This window comes from Triticum urartu, chromosome 6A (assembly GCF_056163025.1).
Source record: "Triticum urartu cultivar PI428250 chromosome 6A, HENAU_Tu73, whole genome shotgun sequence".
Classification (NCBI taxonomy): domain Eukaryota; kingdom Viridiplantae; phylum Streptophyta; class Magnoliopsida; order Poales; family Poaceae; genus Triticum; species Triticum urartu.
The window spans coordinates 321512755-321523184 of NC_141878.1; the positions used below are offsets into that span (position 1 = coordinate 321512755).

Below are 10430 nucleotides of genomic sequence, written 5' to 3' on the forward strand. Positions count from 1 at the left end.
GAAAAATTCCTCCCTTGCATCTTCACCTTGATCTTGTAAACCGTTGTGACGTCATACTCCAGGATCATGATAAACCGCCGTGACGTCATCTATCCATTGAAGTTGAGGATTACCTTCATTAATGCATATCCAGTCATCGAAGCGACACCATTATTAACTATCCATTTTTGAGCTCCTCGATTCCCGCACTCATCGCCTTATCGCTTCGCCTTATAAATAGGGCCACGGGTCCTTGTAATTTTTTCCCTTCATCTTGTTCGCTTCTTCTTCCTCCTCGCGACACCTCTGCCTCTGAGCGCTGCCGTCATTACCGAGTTTCTCCTCTGCTTCGACAAAGGCCGCTGCATCAACCTGACTGTTACCAGAGAGCTGCGGCGTTCCTCCATTGCTTCAACAGTCACTGTAAGTCCTTTTCTTTCCCCCCTTGTAGATCTGTCTAGGTTTCCTTGTTCTTCGCAGTTCATTGAAGTTCATCGGAGTTCCGGTGCTGCTCTTTCCTGTTCCTCCTTAGTCTATGGATAGAAAATCTCAATGTTGATATATTCCACGTAATGGCTTATTTTCCGCTACCACCACAAACTTTTTGCACGAACTGATCTGAACTTTTACAACCTGCTTTGGGTCCTACCCTTTTTAGGTCAAAATATTTTTTACCTTTCTGTCTTCGGTAGATCCAAAATTCCCATGTGATCCTGTGAAACTTGTTTTTCCTTACTTAGCCCTTTTCGCCTTAGATCTGTATCCTCTGTACCATGTAGGCGGTTTACCTTTGTAAAAACAATCTATCTCATACCATTAGTCCCCTAATAAACCAGCAAACCTTCTTTATGTTGATTGTAACAGTCCGGTTTAACAACACATGTATGCTCTTGATATGACCTTGTCATTCACTATTGTATTCGTCTCCGGTTTACGCAATTTCACATACCTATATATCTTTATTCCACTGCATCTTGCATACCACCATGAATGATTTGTAAACCGATATTTCTTTTCCAGCTTTTTGTTTCACAATGGCCAAACAGTCTGCCGCTTGCAATTGGGCTCGTTCCCGGGTCACCGAGGAACAGTTGAACGTAATGGTCAGCATCAGCACCTTGCCTAAGAAAACTGAAATTCGATGGCGAGTTCCAGGAACAGAAAATCCTCCAACCCCGAGGCAGGGTGAGGTTGTGGTCTTTGTCGACCACATAGGCCGTGGTTTCAAACCTCCAGGGTCAAAGTTCTACCGAGATGTACTTGCTAGTTTCCAAATCCATCCTCAAGATATCGGACCCAACTCGGTGTCCAATCTATGCAACTTCTAGGTCTTCTGTGAAGTGTACTTACAAGAAGAACCGACTGCCGAGCTGTTCCAGGACTTCTTTCATCTGAACCGGCGTACAGAATTTGTAAATGGTCCCAACACTGAACTTGGTGGTGTTTCTATTCAAAAGCGGAAGGAAGTTGAATTCCCTCATGTCAAACTGCACAGTCACCCTAAGGAATGGAACCAGACTTGGTTCTACTGCATAGATACCTCCCCTGAAGATGAAAACCCTCTTCCAGGCTATCATGATCACCAGCTTTCCAACACTCACCCACTCCCACAACGTTTAAGCTCTGCGGAACGGGCCAAATATGCCCCTCATCTCGCCAAGCTCCGGGCCTTTATGGCCAACGGTTTAACAGCCGTTGATTTTGTGCGTTGCTGGATATCGTGGAGCGTCTTGCCACTAAGCCGCCGCCCCGGTTTAATGTGTGAGTATACCGGTGAGGTTGAAGACCCCCAACGCCACATCAACATTCAGGTAACCGATGAAGAGGTCATTGAAAGTGTTAAGAAAATTTTGAATGAACTAGAATCAGTCTGTCGCCAAACCGGCTTGAGCCCCTTCTACACTCAGAATAAACCGCCTGCTGTAAGCACAATGCTTCCTTTTTATCTTTGATATCTTTTGATTGTTCAACTTGTGAACCTTCATCTGTTTGTGTATGAACTGGGTGATGATCCCTTCTGGAAACGGAAATCCGCAGATAAAGCGGCAAAGCCATCCCGTCCCAAAACCAAAGCTTTAAGCGTACCTCAAAGCGGAAAACAGCTGACCGGATCAGCATGGAGCTTGATGAAGATGCAGATGATCCAGAAGTTGAGGTAGAACTTGACTCACTTGGCTCCCTTTTCATGCACCTCATTAACAATGATCTTTATCAGGAGGAAGTAGAAGGCAGCCAGGCTAATGATGTAGAGGTAATTACCCTTTCCTCAGGTTCAGACTGTATGCCAACATAAAAAACCCGTCAAGCAGTCCGGAAAGTAAGCTTTTCTCATCCTCCTGCTTACTTGGATCCAACATTTATTTTAAAGACACAGCAGCATGAAGCTCGCCGGACAACCCGGCATAGTGGCCAACAGGTTACTTCGGCCGGTTTACCTGATACCCCGGTTTGGAAGCGCCGGTCTGAGGTCTCTCCCACTTCTGACAATTCTTATCCCAAGGCAGGTTATTTCAGACAACCTCTTAATCCGTCTGATTCAAATTATCAGGTGACATCTCCCTCATCTTCTGGCGAGTCGACAGCAACCCAACTCCCTCTAAAAATTGTGGCTGGGTAAGCTTTCAAATCCTTTCTTCCAATGCATTGCAAATCTTGAATAAGACGCTAAACCTCTTTGGATTTTGTTTGCAGAGCCAAAGCTAGACCCAGCAAGAAAGCTCGGGTCAACAATCCGTCAGAAGACCAGGCAGTTTTTGAGGAAGAGCAAATAGGTGAACCGGGCCAAACTCGTGAACCGGATGGTCCTCATCCTGAGGCCACCTCTGATGAACCACCCCTTCAAGACCGGAATACTGATGAACCACCAGAGGCTGACCCTGCCGTGCCTGATACAGAACCGGCAGCTCCAAACCGGGCTAGTCCGATGAGAGGTACTGAAACTCCGTCATCACCCGCAAAAACCACTGAAAGACAAGGAGATGATGTCATCATTACTGGCATGGGCCACAGCTCTCCTAGCCATCCCGTAATCTTGGCCCAACATAGTGCCAAAGAAGAGCGTGCTGCTAGGGAAAAAGGCAAATGGAGTATTGACTTATCAAGTTATGTCCATCTCAATGCTGAAGAACTTCACTCCGGTTTCTTAAACCGTCTGCACTCAAACCGTGACTATGAAGCCGGTTTGGTAAACTTGATGAAGGAACGCTATGAGGTATTTTCATCTCCCTTTACTTCTTGATTCCAAAGTTGATATGCTGGCCCAAGTAGCCCCCAAGGGCCGTTTTATGATGTTAATCGTAAACCGGGCTTTGTAACACTTTAAGTCTCTCCTACTGACCCTCACAATATCAGGTCCTTGGTGAAAACCAATACCGATACTTTACCAATGTAATTATATAGCTTTCCTCAGTGTAGCCCCAAAAGGTCGGTTTAGCTTTGCAAGGTAATCCGGGTTTTAATCCATGCGTCCCTTTTGAACAGATGTACATTAACCCCCAAGTGTCAAGGATAATGCTTGCATTGTTCTGGAGACTTATAAAAGATGTAGTGAATCAGAGCAAATATGCATTAGCCCCCAAGTACGAAGTGCATAACTTATTGTACGCTTTGTACTTAGAAAATATATATCCTGTTGTTGACATATCTTCACTGTTGCAGGCCGAACTAAGCAATAGAGATGCCCGAACCGCTGATTTGCAAGAGAATGTGAAGTCCCAACAAGTAGAGGCTGTGAAAGCCAAAGAGGAGCTGACCAAAGCCCTGGCAGCGATGGAAAAGCTGAAGGAGTCTTTTAACAAAGATCGTGCTGACTGGGAAACCGAGAAGGCCGGTTTAACCAAAAGAGCTGATGATGCCGAAGCAGCCCTGAAACCAGTTGTAGATGACCTAACTGGTTTGAAACAGCAAATCAACGCCATGACTTCCGTTGTCTTTGGTAAGTATCTCCTTATGCAGTTTGTCCAATTCATGAAACCTTATCATTTATCAGAGTGCTGATTTTAAACCGTGACAGGCACTCGTATTGCTCATCTGGGCACAGATATAAGGATGAAGCTTAAAGCGGCTTATACCTTGATTGAACAGATGTACTCTGAGTCCCAGCGGGCTATTTGCACTGCGGCTTACAATAAACCGACGCCATCACCGATAAAGGAAACTCTTGAGAAGCTGGCCATGTTACCAGCCCGGATTACCGAACTGAAGAAGGCAGCTGCAAGAGCAGGAGCATTAACCGCACTCATCGGAGCCAAGGCATGGATTCCAGATCTTGAAGCGGAGGACATCATTAAAGGATATCCAGGTGTGAAGGAGGACGGTTCAAACTTCGACAATGATGACCTCCGAAGGCTAACCAAAGAAATGCGGCCAATAGCCAGCAAACTGGCAGAGGACACAGACTTGTCTCATTTCCAATCGGCTTATGACACTGAAGGGAAGAGACAGCCTGCCAAAATCCATGAAGTCAAAGAACTTGTGCCTCCAATCCGTAAGCATACTTATACTCCTGACATTAACCCCTCCAGCCTTATCCATGAAGAAGCCGTGTTTCAAGCTTTAACTGGAATCGATTGGTCGACGGTTGATTTCCAGCGTCTGGGGAGGGATGAAGAAGAAGTGATCGCACCAACTGACCCTCAACCGTCAAACCATCCAGACGAAGCATCTTAAACCGACAGCCAGTTTACCAGCTTATGTGTGCCAATGCTTAAAAACAACTATTCAATTGGAGCCGTTTGGAAGCTTCATGTAATAGGATAGCAAAAACTCCTTTATCTGTCATGCCATCGAGCATGTTTTGTGATGCTTTGATAATGTGAAACCTTGCTCCACCTTTTGAGATCTATTTATGCATAACCCATGACGAGTTGTGTTCCTGGGTACAAGAACTTGAAAAGTATCCTAGTGGTTTACCACTGGACGGGTCATGATGCTCAACAAATATACAATACTTAGATGAATAATCAAAGTTTTTGTATAAAAAATAATATGTGCAACATACCTCATTGGATGACCAACTGCTTGTATGGTAAAGGTGCAAACACCAATCTGGAGCGTAGATAACTCCGTCCTTATTTTGCCGGATTATGATAATAAACCGTACCGGGATATAATAACCACCGGGTTTTCTTTATAACACTAGCAACTTGTTAGTCAAAACCAGACCGGGGTGATGAACGCCGGTTTATAATTGATTATGCACTGACAACTTGTAGTTGAAAGCCAAGCCTGGTCAAGGACACCGATTTATCAGAAGATATTATGAACCTCAATAAAGGCGAAAAACTTAGCAAATAGGACTCAAAAAAGAAATATGCGAGGCTTTTTACGAGCTGCCAGGCTCCAAATCGAGGCTTTTCATGGGCTGCCAGGCCTCTGAGTTAAACCATTTAACAAAGCCTTTTAAGATGGGCCTTCAATTAACCAATCATCGTTTTAACTTTGACAAGTTCAGGGTCTGTATAAGATTGACTTGTCAAACGTTCGGCGGGTCATACCAGGATTACCTGGACAGGAGTGGCTTACTTGATGAAGGCAGGTTAACCCGGTGTTTTAGGTGAATACACCAGGCTTTCAAGCCGTGGCTTGATAGCCAATTACAAGGGTCCTTTCAAACTCTTTGTTGCTTTGCCAAAAGAGCCCCCAAGTAACTTTGTAAGCTGTGCTCAGTGGGTGCCCATGTTTGAGTTTGTGCTTTGTGCAACACTCTCTTTGGCCCCACATAATTTCCTTTATGGCTTAACGCCCATCAAAATGTGTAGCTATAGTGTGATAACAACCAAGCCCCCTAGTGAAATCCCTTTGTGGTGTTTAAACCGATCACGAGGTGTAGCTATGGTGTGACAACAACCAAGCCCTCTAGTGATATCTTTTTGTATCTGTGCGGCTGCATAGACCGGTTTAACAAAACATTGCTTTGTTAATAGAAACTTTTGTAGGCACACACATTTAAAACTATAAAGAGGCTGGGCAACTCGCCTCCCTAGTTCTCCCTCGATTTACAGCATTCTCGTTCGTCCGATCCTGGTCAAACAGGTTTTTTTTCTCGTTGCTTGCCGTTGAGCGGGCAATGACCCGTGGGCTCGGGCGGGATCTAATGGCTGGGTAGCTGTTTTTTAGGTGCACGCGCAGCCTCTCCTGCCGTGTCACGTGCGTAAGTCGTGGGCGCTGCGCGATTTCTCTTCCCGCTCGCTCCTCTGGGTGCATGCGGAAAAAGGGTGAGCCAACGCGTTCACACCCGTGTCTTCCTACCACACAATGATTGGTGGGCCAGATTGCTTCTGGTCCTACATGTCAGCTGGTAGGATGTGTGCAATCCATGTCACTTTGATTATGCTGGGTTGGAGAGAGTAGTTGGCTGACTACTGCGCGCGTCGTGCAGAGGCTGACCTCCACGCAGTACCGGGTCCACTTACACGTCTTTTCTCTGGGTCGTCCGGTGCCCTCGCCTTTTTTGCCGGGTTGTTCGGCGCCTTTTGTTTAGTTTTTGAGAAGGCCACTGATGCTGGGACCGTGTCAAGGGCGGGGCCGGTGTCAGTTGCGCTGGGTTCGCTCGCTGCTGGGTTCGTGTGGCCGATCCACGGCTGGCAACTGGACGTGCGAGCGCCGCACGTTGGGTCCCTCGTGCGAGGCGTGCGCCCTGCAATTGTGGCAAACCCTTCCCCAATCACCACAGCTGCCGCACGCCTCCCTCCTTCCTCCTCGTCTCCAGAGCCGCCGCACCTCTTCTTCCTCCTCGCCCGCACCCCTGCCGCGGCGCGCATCCCTCCCATCGTCGAGCCCCACCTCCCCTTCCCATTTCTCCTCCTCCCAGAACCATCTCCCGTCGCTTAGGCTTCATGGCGGCGGCCGGCTCGAGCGAGCCTGGCGCGGCAGGCGGAAGCAGCGGGGAGCGGCGGATGCGGGTGGGAGAGTGCCGGACGGCGCCGTCATTGTCACCCCGCTAAGCCGCATCGAAGAAGGACCAGTACCTCACCCCTCACCTCCCCACGTGAGTTCCTCTTGCCTAAATCAGCTCCGCTTTTCATGTACTTTCATTCTTGTTTCACTTGTTGGTTTGGTTGGTAGGAGACGTTGAGCCGCCGACTGCAGTAGCCAGGGTTGTCGTTGGTGATGTCTGTAGGTATTTTCGTCCTCGCCAGTTACAGTACAATTCCTAGGTTTGGTCAATGTCTCTGGAGCTATGGTATTATCCTTTGATTTCTCCTATATTTCCCTTCCTGATTTTGTTTGATGATTTGCTAGCTTATGGGATTGGATCTTCATTTTCCAAGATTCTTAGCTGATAATTATATTGTGCGGGAAAATCTCTATAGAATGATGTTGTGCACATCCAAATCCAAGCAATGTAAGTGACCTTAGCATTTCACTTGTGGGCTGCTACATTTCATACAGTTTCTGAATTCAACTACCGTTCATGTGTAGTTGGATACTCCATACGGCAAAGTTGATGCTTTGTACATCACTTTTTTACCTGTTTATTAATGTTTCTTCATGTTTGTCACTTGGCAGTGATCTGGGTTTCCATGTATTTGATAGATGCATTCCTTATCTTTATGTGTTCCGTCTATGTATATATGTTTCTGCCCATAAATGTATTTATGAGCTGGCTTCATTTTCCTTCCTTCCTGCTTTACTGACCATTTGTTTCCCTTCCTATTTTGCAGGCTGTTCCATCTTACTGATCTCGTGCAGAATCTCCGTTTAGCTCATTGCTACATCTCCATTCTGCTCGTCGGGCCTCGTCAAGGTTTGCTGCCATGATCTCTGCTTGTCTTGCTGCTCTACTTTCTATATGTGCTTTCATGTTCTATAGCCTCCTGATTGCTTATATCCTATCAGTAGCACCATGCCTCCCTGTCAGCCTATTCATTTTTTTCATCGAAAGCTTTCTTAATAGGAAGGCATATAATGCTCAGTAAATACAACCTTAAGTTGGTGACAACTTGATATATGTGGTTCTCCTGTTACAGTGCTTCGATCAGTTAATACTCCTTCTGTTTGAAGGTTATGTGCAGTGTGTCCGTGCCATTAAAGAATTTAATATTTCTTTGAACTTCTGGCCTAGAGATTTATTTCATTTGGTCAAACTGGTTCTGAACTTCTGATCATAGCAGGCTACTACATAGAAGGTATGGCATAATTTTGTTGACAGAGCTTCTTCAAAATATCGGTCCTCATGTAATCTAACCATTACACTCCAATAAGGAAGGAACTCTTTCATTATTGGATCTAAAGTGTTTGCTTTGATCAGTTAATACTCCCTCTGTTCATAAATATAAGACGTTTTAGAGACAAGCTGCATATTTAATGAAGCATCCATTTGCTGTAGAAAGCATGTTTTATGGTCCTATACCAGGCAAGGTGTTCAGATGGCATAAATATATCATCGTGTCTAGGTTATTATCAATTTAAATAAATATCCATTTGTTGTTCCCCAGTTTAAGTAAAATTTTGTATTTGCAAAGCACAAGTTCTGTTCTGGTTATTATTTTATTGCCAGCCAACCTATATCTTCAACCTTCTCTTGCATAGGGCAGGCAATGGTTCTTGGTTGCTTTCAAAATAATCGACACCTCTTTAGGAGTACGGACAATATTGCCAATGTATATAGTCCGTGCTTTTGTCTTTAGTAATTTCACATCATTATCTTGTTTAAGCATCTAGATTATATATCTTCAGTAACCTATTTAACAATGCTTTTCAGCTTTTTTCCATGTTGTAACATACTTCCTGTGTTGTGTAATAATCTACTGATGGCCAGTTATAGCTTCGTTTTACTAGGATATTGCATATGATGTTCTTTATTCTCAGCAAAGCAAACATCTCATTTGTTTCTCATACTATTCTCTACAAAAAACTAGGCGTTTTGCTAAAGCTAGAGTCATGATGGCGTTAGTAACCTTGGTGATGCTTCTTGTATGGCAAACCAACTTGTATTTGATTATCCTATGGGTTATTTATCCGGATGTTGCATATTGGAGTATTGTGGAGCTAATAATATTTGAATCTGAGCTAGCCTACTATTTCAATTTGAGTTCAAAAATTACAAATCTCAGTGTTTGTTTTCAGTTATCAATCTTCTTCCCTTCTCCTTTTTTGGGTCACTTTTGATAGCTTCTTTCATTCTCTACATATTAGTTGCTGCCTCAGGCCTTGGCACTTTTCAAGATGAGGCCTCAATTTACTGGAAAATGCAGTCTTCATTTACTGAGTTATATTTTTGTCTTGCTTTCTTCCAGGTCCCTCATACAGTGGTTCAGAAAAAAGACTATCCAATGGACATGATGCATGAGGAGCAGCAAGGTCATGATCCATGAAGCCCTATGTTCTTTTTCTCACTGGTGAGTTTACTTTTTTATGGTTGGATGCCAAGTAGCCAAGCAGATGCTTTTTCATAGATTAGTTGCTTAGTTTCATATGTTGAACTGCGTTGTCGAGTGCAGTGTGCAGGCTCTTTCTAGAATGCTTAGCAGGCGATCAACGCGACACATGTGGAGGCTGTGAGATTTGTGAATGACATATGTCTTGTCATACTTATGAGCAGGAGCACATGCCACATTATTCTTATGCCACTCTGAGCAGCCGAGCTGTTGACTGCTGCTTGAACCCTGTTTGAGTTCCTCTATGAAAGGATAAAGAGGGGGCATGCTGTTGTGGTTGTTGCTAAAGGCGTTAGTCAGGAGTTGATTATCCGGACTGATGACCAGAACTAAGAGCAGGATGAGTATGTCAACATGTTGTTCCTTGACGCTGGCCTTCTTCTATAAAGTTTACATGCAGCTCTCCTCCATGATTGGAAAAAAACCAATTTAAACGTTTTGTTTCTTCGATGGTTACTCGTTTCTCTTACCGTTGTATCAAAACAAATGTATTTTCCTTGATGGCCGCCTGGGCTCATTTTCTAGGAGAATGAGATGTGGACAAACTATGAAATGTTTGGTTCCCTTCGAACAATTTATTAGCTAACTAACTTTGGTTGCTACTGCACATGATATAGTTGTACTCTGTTGTTGCCATCTTGCCTTTTATGTGAGCTTAAACACACAATCAATTAAACTTGTGCTAAGTTCTTACCGTATGTATTTGCTCAAACACAGTTATTGAAACAATGCAAATATTTTAACGAGTACATGGTTTTAAATGGGACTCTCCGCTATTTGGTGCAATGAGTCATGTTATACAAATATTTTTTGGCGCAACGGGCTATGCATATTTTTTTTCCAAACTCGGATTTCGCAACGTGATAAACATAGTTTCAATATAGTATGGTTGAATACATGGGCTTTCTACTACTAATATCGAATATGTCCTTGGAAAATGAAACTATTTTCATCGACAACATGGCTTTAGCGGGTCTCTGCGCCATTTGGTGCAACGGGTCAACATAGTGATGTAAAAAGAACAAAGACCCCGCTTTATTCGAGGCTCCGGTTTATTATATAATATATACA

The 10430-nt window shown here is 44.3% G+C and overlaps 1 long non-coding RNA gene across 6 annotated transcripts; it reads left to right on the forward strand.

Annotated features, from left to right (window-relative positions):
• The first annotated feature begins 6498 nt into the window (after window positions 1-6498).
• On the forward strand, window positions 6499-9968 carry LOC125513528 (uncharacterized). Of its 6 annotated transcripts, none has more exons than XR_007285972.2 (5): window positions 6500-6967; window positions 7045-7136; window positions 7222-7324; window positions 7644-9320; window positions 9423-9968. It is a non-coding gene; the product is annotated as an uncharacterized LOC125513528 (long non-coding RNA). The 6 variants fall into 6 exon arrangements; XR_007285975.2 differs by having other exon boundaries at window positions 6505-6967; window positions 7045-7324; window positions 7644-7726; window positions 9219-9320; XR_007285977.2 differs by having other exon boundaries at window positions 6499-6967; window positions 7045-7726; window positions 8094-9320.
• The last annotated feature ends 462 nt before the right edge of the window (window positions 9969-10430 follow it).